The sequence below is a fragment of the Cydia amplana genome, chromosome 3, assembly GCF_948474715.1.
Source record: "Cydia amplana chromosome 3, ilCydAmpl1.1, whole genome shotgun sequence".
NCBI lineage: Eukaryota > Metazoa > Arthropoda > Insecta > Lepidoptera > Tortricidae > Cydia > Cydia amplana.
Window position 1 is genome coordinate 11,103,537 of NC_086071.1, and position 10,627 is coordinate 11,114,163.

Sequence of the window (10,627 nt, forward strand, 5' to 3'; positions counted from 1 at the left end):
ATGAGTGTTTTAATGATATCGAGATTCATAGTAAGCCGACAGCAGTTTGAAGATTGTAACTATTTGCGCTTTATAGATTTGTAAAAAGATTAGTAAGAACAAAGAGTATAGATACAATAGAGGGGTCCTGTCATAGTAAATTTTGTAGTCACAGTAAATTTACTGCCATCTATCGACACACGATTAAAACTCAAAATGAAAATATATAATACCTACTATAAAAAAAATGACATATATGGATAAATGATTTTATTAATTTCACTGATAGGTAGAGTCTGTTCGGAAAGAGAAGAGTCGTGGAATGTATGAGGCCCAATACATTCCACGACTCTTCTCTTTCCGCACAGACTCTACCTATGTGTTAAAATTGTTAAACATCAAACAAACGGGGTCGTCAACGCCATCTAACCGAGCATAGGCCAAAGGTGTGTGTGCCATCTATTCGAGAATTACTTTTTCTTGATTTCCGAGGCACGTTTTTTACTTAAACTTTATTCATCTTATACGGAGTTACATATGTCTTTGGTAAGAATGAGTAGATTCATCATCATCATAATTTTATTATCAGCCCTTTATCGCCCACTGCTGAGCGTAGGCCTCTCTTCTAGTACGCCACTTGTCCCGGTTCTGAGCTAATTAATGATTAATGAAGTTTAACTCATATACAGCGATTGCTAATCGGACCTGCGCCACTTCACGTGGGTTCCGTACTATCACACCATTTTAACAATGTTTCATTATTATTTTTCACTTTTGACGGGTTTTTACTATTTACATTGGCTTCAACATCTCCATAGGCTTAATGAATAGTTGTAAAGGAATCCTCCAGTAGTCAATTCCTTATACTTACAGTTCTGAAGAATTTACAACTTAAAGTTTGTGCAATGAGCAAGAAGCACTTCCACTTCTGCGATATCTGATGTGGAAAGCGCAAAGGTTATTTTTTGTTATGGCCATTTCTTGTAAAGGCAGCTTTAAAAAAATCTTATCACTACCGTAAAACGGGGTGAGTAGGTTTCGCGAGGAGAGGTGGGTTATGAATGGGGAGAGAAGGTTTGAGAGGGGGGTGAGAAGGGATTTTAAGGCTACTGCTACATAAATAATGTATTCCAATTTAAAATGGAGCTATAGTAATACGCATAATAAAAAAAAATCGATCCAACAATCTTCCAAAATCACCTTTGTATGAAAACCCCTCTCACCCCAAATACGAGGCACTACGGGGTGAGGTGGGTTTTCCTCTTTATCGTCAAAGTTATGAAATGGAACTACCCAAAATAAAATAAAAACTAAAATACAAACGTTCGGAACACTTATTATATACACCATTCAGTTTTCATATCTAAAAATAAAATGTTATCGAGGTTTGAATTTCAGTTTTGACCCTACTCACCTCATTTTACGGTACCAGAAACATTTTCTTTTACTAACAATAAGGGTAAAGGTGACAGTCCATTTCCAACCGCAGCTGCACTACTGATACTGAACGCGTCGCCGTTACTGTCAATTTCCATAGTAAAATTAACAGTAGTGCAGCTGCGGTTGAAAATGGACTGTCACCTTAAGTCTCTGCTTAGTTCCTTAAATATTTCGTGAAATTTTATATCTACACTTGTAGATTTTTTTATTTCAAGTTAAGCTTCTGCTTACTTCATTTCTTTGTAATATTTTGCTCGTATATCAAGCTGCAAAAGTGCATGATGAAGTGTAGGCATGCACTTTTGTAGTATATCTAATCTAGAAACGTGATCGTGTCATTCACCTAGAACTGCAGCTTTCGGTATGTCTTATCTCCCTACACCCGGCGTTGTGAGGGCACTTGGTGACGGAACACTTGATTGTCGATTTAACGAGGCCTGTGAGGAGTGTGAGGCCTGTCGTTCTGATTGGAGACCGACCGCAAGATCTCTTGCCTTTCACTTGATTTCGCACCACTAAACGATCCATTGAAAGGTGATTCGGTTATATATCTTCATTTAAGACAGGTATTGATAGTTATTTGGAGAAAGATTTTGCTAGTACGAGTACCATTTCACCAGCAAACAGCGTCACAGACAATGCATCTTGCTATAGTGAATATAGTAAAACCGCTAGCACAATTGAAATGGAGGCTTAATATGGGCTCACAGCCAAAGGTCAGGAAAAAAAAGCGAAGTCAAAAAGTAACATATTCCGGTCCCTACAGGCAATCGTGTACCACCACCTTAAATACAGGGCTGCCTTATTGGTCCATTGATGCCGAAATTAATCCACCGGCGCGGGGCATCTTTTAAATCGCTAAAAGCTTTAACACCCATCCCTTTTTATCAGAACGATTGTACAAAACCACTCAACCCTTTTAAACCCCAATCCGAAGTGCGTCCGGTCGTTAGCAGACATTAATGGAATCCACCCAGTTACTCTGCCGTGAAAATAACAAGGAGCAAGGATTTTGGAGACTCAATCCGTTGTTTCAAACAAAAACATTATTCGCGCCGCTGAAAATGTATTAGAAACTTGTTGAGGCATGTTTACATCCATTAATTACATACATACGAGTATCTCGTACATTACCACGGTGCGTGAAGCATTCTCAGAGCGGAATGTGAAAAGTAGCCTACTTTTGCAAAACCAGAGTGCGTGTACGGATAGGTATTCAAGCCAGAAGATACTCGTAGCATTCAAAGAACGTGTGCTATCGAAAATATTAAAGTTTTCTTTACGTTCTTGATTCAATTATAATGAAAACTAAATTAGTTTTTAACAAGCAGAAACGTCTGCGAACGATGATAGAATAAGCTTAGAATTAATTTAAAAGTAAAAAAAATACTGCCTTGGGTGAAACTTGAACTGGATTTTTGGGAGTTCAAGTCTCATGCAAGGCAGTAAATATTTCCACTTTTAAATTTATTCTAAGCCCAATGAAAACTAGCCATAAAACTCAAATGTTTGGTCTTACAGTTTTCACAACACAAGGTTGCCTAAAAAACTATATTTTGTTTTTAACTCGTCCTCAAGTACCTACCTACATAATAATAAATAAAAATAAGGGTCAGATGCAGAAGGCGATGATCTTGGACACGGTGCGTATAGTCCGCCGGTTCCTCTCTCTGCGGCCCTGACCACCGGCAGCTTGGGCCATATTATAAAGTACCTAACCTAACTTAAGTTTGAAGAGAAAAAAGGGAAATAATAAAAATAATAATTCAGCCTTTATGCGTCCCACTGCTGCTAGACACAGGCCTCCTCTCATCCGCGAGACGGTTTGGGCTATAGTCCCCATGCTGGCCCAATGCGGCTTGGTAACGTAAATGGCTTTGAACTCGGACTGTCTAGAACACAAAATGACTAGTGTAATATTTTGCCTATATTTTTTTAGTCTACATCGCAAACGGTCTAGAACACAAAATGACCACATATAGGTAGGTTAGGTTCGTTAGGTATCTTCAAATGGCCGAAGGCCAAACCGCACAGAAATAGGAGCCCCGCGGCAGCGGGGCTCCGTCGACATCGCTAACGTAAAGATAAACCGACGAAATGTAGGTAAATAAAGGTCTAAATAATTGTAGTCATTTTGTGTTCTAGACCGTTTGCGATGTAGACTAAAAGGGATATAGGCAAAATATTACACTAGTCATTTTGTGTTCTAGACAGTCAGAGACCAACCCCGTAAATGCGCTTCAGCGAATACCTTAACTTTTTCATGCTGTCGGTTTTCCCTTCCATTTCCGATTACCTACGTTTAAAAACAACCTGGATGATTTAGTTACTTCATATATGGTACAGCCCTAAAAAATTAAGCAGGCATAGAAAGGCCTGCTTTTTCTTCTATTTGTCACAAAGGAGGTATTGTGTGCGACGATTACCGAGTTAGTCAAAGACGCGTTTCTGAAAGGTTTTCTACTGCGTGAGTGCAGCACGTATGAGAACGTCTTATTGAATCTACCTGAATTGAATAAATATTTTCATTTTTTTCATAATTGAATTCCAATAGGTGCTCGTCAATCGTATGCGTAAGCTGACGATGTTTTATGAATATTTTATGATTTAGGTAAACCAGCCAAAAGCATGTTGGGCCATGCTTAGTGTAGGGTACCCTAGTTACGAGAATGTTTATCAAAAAATATTTCTTGAAGACCCATAGGTATCCGTTTTGAAAGACCTATCCAACGACACCCAAAATTCATCCCCACTTTTCGTGTAAGGGAGCTCTACCCTAAAAAATATTTTGTTATTTTTTTGTTTACGAACTTTGTCGGCGTAACTGCCTTCTATGCCTTCAGCTTTCTAGCACTAACGATTACGGATCAAAGCCGCCAACCGTACAGACAGACAGCCAAACGGACATGACGAAACTATAAGGGTTCCTAGTTTACTACGACGGAACCCTAAAAAAAGTATTATTTTTAGAACTTCGTCAACGTGAAATGTAACGTCCTCATAAGCCGTTAAACTAATAAAAGCTAAGAGAGGAGAAATTTAGACCTGAAAGCAATAAATTTATTTAAAAATGGTTTTCCATTATATTTAACGGTACTCTCACAACAGGGTTTAACAAAAAAAACATCTTCACTATACGACGTATTGGTAAGGGAATTTATCTATCATCGTCTCTTTGATGCGGACTGTACTTTCTTCCATAGTGGTACCGAAGCTATGTATTCTGTCTAACAACGCTTAGCGTCATTAATTATCACGAAGAACAGGTACCCTCAACACGGGTACTCGAGTCGGTTTAATTCCTCGTTGATACATATATTCAAGTAATGTCGGACGCAGCGCAGTTCGCTCATTAGTCGAGTCCTTAGCACAAGTCACATTCATCATGTCTTAGCAACTAAGGGCAGGTACACACGAACCGCTTGATCAAATTATCGTAACGACTTAACATTTTAACCACCTAATACTCCAAAATATTGGAAGGTACAAATTATTAAAACAAACTTATTTAAACTAGGGCTCGCGGTCGAGTCCGTGTTTCGTTTACACGTTTCGAATACCCGTTTCCGAATAACACGTACACGGTTTTCTGGCCCGTTCCGCACGTGTAATTAAGAAACGTGTAATTAAGATCCGTTCCCACGGATAAACGGGTATTCGAAGAAACGGATCTTATTTACCCGTGGCTCCGGAGACGTCCTTGACGAGTAGCGAAGGAACGAACCGGCGTAGGTACTTAAGAGCTACAAATGAATAGACAAAAGATTCATGATGAGTTTCTGTCACTCGTATTTAACCTTATTTCGTGGTTCATAGAGTCGAAATTCAATAAACGGTTTACAAAACCCTTTTCTGAGCAGGTAGTTTTTGCTTGCAATGTTGCAATACGAGTAGAAAATTAGAAATACAGTAGGTATACCTACATGCTACTATCAAAATAGTATTTTATATAAGACTTCAAATACTAATACTTTATGGTTTATTATATAACTTGATAGCAATAAATATAAAGTGCTAGTAATAAAAAATAAAAGCAATAAAGAGTATAAAGAGAAGACTGTACGATAAAAACTGGCCATGTATGATCTGGTAATACATACAATATTCTTACCAATTGCACATTATTAAACAGTTCTTATATTTTTAATAATCTGTAGATATAAGTCCTATAAGTATAATTATAATTAAAATTCAATCAATTGTCAATCATATTACTGATATTACCTACAATGTATGTGTGAGTTTTCTCGAATAGGTATATTTTATCGAATAAATATTCTGTCAATAAGAAATGTATATTTTTTAATTGTATTATTTTTTAACTTACGTAAGCCAGGCATCTAGGTATTAAGTATTATAGTAAACCATGTAAAAATTGATAAATAATCATATTGTGTAGATACACAATATGATTATTTATCAGCAGGCAGATGCCGCTGCATTTGTTACAATTTCTTGTGTAGACGTGTTCACCTTATTACACCGACATAAAGCTTATAATTGGTTGTGGCAGTTCTGATAATGGTTTGGGTACCTACCTGTTTTCGGCGATATCAGACAAAAGGGTATTGGAAAACAACACGTTCTAATGAATGGAACACCAGCGGCCGGCATTTATTACCTGAACACTCGTGTGACCCAAGTGAACATGAATGATTACCAATTTTGAGATCTATCTTAATGTTCTTAACAATATAATCGCTAGGTAACCAAGGTAGCATGGGTTTCTTTTTAAGGTTCTCGCGTGAAATCCTGCGTTTCGAATGCCGCTTGTGTGTACTTTATTTTGCGTCGCTAGCAGATTTGCCGTTTTCGCTCAGCAGTAAATTGATAATAATAAGATCTGGTGCCATCGGGAGGGTGCCCAATACGCAGGCAGCGTTCCCGCGCTGGATTGTGATTGCAATTCTCTGCGCGAGAAAGCTGACTGCGCGGGGGTCGCCCGTTGCAAGAAGAAATAACCACGAAGTAATTCATACTTATTTTCTTAACTGTTATTTTTAACTAATATAGGTAGTATTTGTCTGCACATCTATTCTTCACGAAACTATATTACTTACACAATTATACATGTATAAAATGTATTTCTTTGATTGAAATATAATTATATTAATTATGTAATTAATAATGAATATGTTAGCTTAAAAGCAATAATAGTAAAAAATTAAGGTTTTAATTTAAACTAGGGACGAGTGCGTTTAAAATTAAAAATAGTAGACAATATAGGATAGGGACACCTATTTCGATGAATATATTGTATAGTTGGCTAAATATGTTATATCAACACAGTTATAAATAATTAAAAAAAAATCGTACGCCAAACGAGTTCATCTGAAGTCAACATTCAATATTAGACCTTACATACCCAGACCTAGAGCATTGATTGGGTCAACCTGTTTCGGATCCGTTCGGGCCGGTGTTAAGTACCCGTGTAAACGGAGATACGTATCTGAGAAACGTGTCTTGGGAACGTTTATTGGATACGTATCCGGATCCCGGCGGTTCCGTGTAAACCGTGTTCTTAGCACCGCCGGGCTTAAGAACACGGGTATTCGTTTCGGCGTGTAACACGGATACCGGGAGCCCTAATTTAAACCGGGTCTAACGCAAATTTATTTTGTTACCATTATTTACGACGTTTCGACCCAGGTTTCAATGGTAGTGGTCGCAAATAACTCTGATGTCCCAGCAAAATGTCAAAACAGAGATTTGTTTAACTACTCGACACTGGACTACCTATAATACCACCATTGGACAGTCATTTTAGGTGCTACTAGAGATAAAACCAATTATAATAAAGTAAACAGACATTTAGCCTTAAACAGTTGAGTTATTGGTCGAAACTTGCAGCTTTGCAGTAGCTACAATTACCTACAGCTGAATTGTCAACATCTGTAGTACCCACCTATCAAGCGCTCTATCTAGACACGCGGTAGCGTGTCCAGCCAAGTTCAAAGAAAAAGGAACTGGCGACGCAGCAACCGTGTGTAATATTACACGAACCATTTCGAGCTACTTTTGACCCCTTGACAACTTGAAACCTACTTAACCTACACACATGAAATTTGGCACATGTATTCAAGTCCCTTAGCTTGTACAAAATACAAAATTTCATAAACATAGCTCAAACAGTTATTGATAAATTAACGTTTAAAAACCGGCATTTTTGTGACTGACATATAGATCAAAAACCTAACCCACTTCCAGATCACCTAGAAACTTGAAATTTGGCATCAAGGTAGACTTTTAGGTGTTTATAGAGGGAAAAATCTGAAAACTGGAAATTATTGATATTTCGATGGAAAAAAAAAATTAATACTTATAGACCAAAAACCTAACTCACTTCTAGATGACTTAGAAAAAAAAAATTAATACTTATAGACCAAAAATCTAACCCACTTCTAGATGACTTAGAAACTTGATATTTGGCATCAAGGTAGACTTTTAGGTGCATATAGAGTAAAAAATCTGAAAACTGGAAATTATTGATATTTCTAAGGAAAAAATAATAATTAATACTTATAGACCAAAAACCTAACCCACTTCTAGATGACTTAGAAACTTGATATTTGGCATCAAGGTAGACTATTAGGTGCATATAGAGGGAAAAATCTGAAAACTGGAAATTATTGATATTTCGATGGAAAAAAATAATTAATATTTATAGACCAAAAACCTAACCCACTTCTAGATGACTTTAGAAACTTGATATCTGGCATGAAGGTAGATTATTAGGTGCATATAGAGGAAAAAACCTGAAAACTGGAAATTATTGATATTTCGATGGAAAAAAAAAATAATACTTATAGACCAAAAACCTAACCCACTTCTAGATCACTTATAAACTTGATATTTGGCATGAAGGCAGACTATTAGGCGTATACAAAAGAAAAAATCTGAAAACTGAAACTTTTTGACAATTAACCGCGCGTTAGCGAGGGTCTCCTTTTCAGCTTAGGCAAACTGCTTTCATGATGAATACTATAGTAATTTTTGTACAAAAAGTAATGATATCCCAACAAAAACATAAATGTGAAATGAGAGCCAAGTTCAATATTAAGAATATGTGTCGTTGTTGACTCGCCGACAAAAGAATTGAGATCTATATGTGTGCCAAGTTCTGTGTTGTGTAGAAAATCCTGAAATTATAAAGGATTTGTCTTGGCTAGTTTTTAAAAACAAACCAAAAGTTTTGAAAAAGTAACACAGATAAATATATATTACCTATATGCCTATACGTAAAAACTAGCCAAGACACATCCTTTATAATTTCAGGATTTTCTACACAGCACAGAACTTGGCACACATATAGATCTCAATTCTTTTGTCGGCGAGTCAACAACGACACATATTCTTAATATTGAACTTGGCTCTCATTTCACATTTATGTTTTTGTTGGGATCCATGTTTCTTAGCGATAATTCCTCAAACTATCGGTTTAAGACTGTGCTAAGGTGCACTAGCGCAGGTCTCGACTGCACTTGGAAGCTGCTGCAATTAAATTAACATGGTCTGTTCGTAACATTACTTATATAAGTGGATGATGCTAGCTGGCTTAGCAGGTTATACAATATTTTCAAACATAGGTACTTAGTGCAAAATTTAATTTTTACTAAAGAATTACCTTTTAATAGTCTAAAAATGTGGATAAAAATATAAAGTTTGATTTTAACTTGAATGAACTCTTTAGGACAAGGTTTTTCACTGTGGTTTTTCTACCCGCGACTTCATCTGCGTGGGATTATTATAATGACGATTATAAACAAATGATCCTGTCCTTCTTCGGGCCTCAAAATATCGTCATACCAAATTTCATCTAAACCGGTTCAGCGGTTTAAGCGTGGAACGGTAACAGACAGAGTTATAATATTACTATATAAATTATAACCACGCATAGCTGACGTGGGGGAGAAGACCGCCAGGCTGAAGTGGGACTGGGCGGGTCACGTCTGCCGCATGCATCCAGATAGGTGGGCTAGTATAGCCACCAAGTGGATACCGCAAAAAAAAGCGCGGACGTGGCAGGCCCAGACAGAGATGGCGGGACGACTTAGACGCCTTCATCAGTAACTGGCCGGAAATAGCACAACAACGGGAGCTGTGAAGATCAAGGGGAGAGGCCTTTGCCCAGCAGTGGGACACTGAAACGGGCTATTAAAAAAATATATAACATAAGTATAGCAGAGATTCCGTGCCTTGTCGTCGTCGTCGAAACTTAGCAGCGTAGTGGGTCTAAGGGATACCGAGAAATGATAATTAAGACCTAACAGGGAATCTATAACGCTAGTATAAAGCTAACCGTACTAAAATAACATACATAGACTAAAACACATTACCCTTCTATACGTCTATGCACACGGGTGTATAATGAGATGTTCTAAAGCCACACGCTTAAAACTTTGTATTAAATAAAATACCACCAAACCACCAGAAACGATTAAAATGAAATCATCCGTAATTTGTTGAATTAATTCAGTACTTTCTATACCTATCTCTTACCTGATAATACACAAGAAACGACAAAATTCTTCAGAATAAACCGTATTACAATTTATAGACCTATATTAATAACATGGGCTCTGAATATGTCAAGCTCATTAAGTACCACACTAATCCTATTAGCACAACCCCACGGTCACTTTACATAATTAGTGTCATTGACATTGACATGTTTCGACAAAGTGCACTCTGCAGCTCTGCAACTCAATATCCAACTTAATCACATAAAAGCTCGAGACATATTGCAAACACCGGCGTTGCATGTAGGTGAATAGATATGTTTGTCAACATGCAAGTTTATTTGGCTAGCTACTAATGCGTTTTGCTGACCTGTCCAAGTCGACTAATGTCTGAAATTTGATATGTGTTCAGGCAGGTGACTATTAATGTTAAAAAATCATTCGAGCTAATTTAATCTGCTCAATATAGGTGGGTACTAATGAAATTATTCTCATAAAGCTCATTATTGATGGAAAGGCAAGGCGTATCGTTAGGCCTAAGCCAAAATGACAAAAGCGGTACCCTTAGGTACAATTTCGTCATGTCCGTGTATCCATCCGTCCGTCCGTCTGGCTGTAGGTATATAAGTGTAGTTTGTAAGCCGCTACTTAGTTTATTGTTTTTTTTTTGTAAAAATCAACATCTCGCATATTATTTGAAAATTAAGTTTTAAAAACTAATTTTTAAAAAGTACTATAGATAATACTTG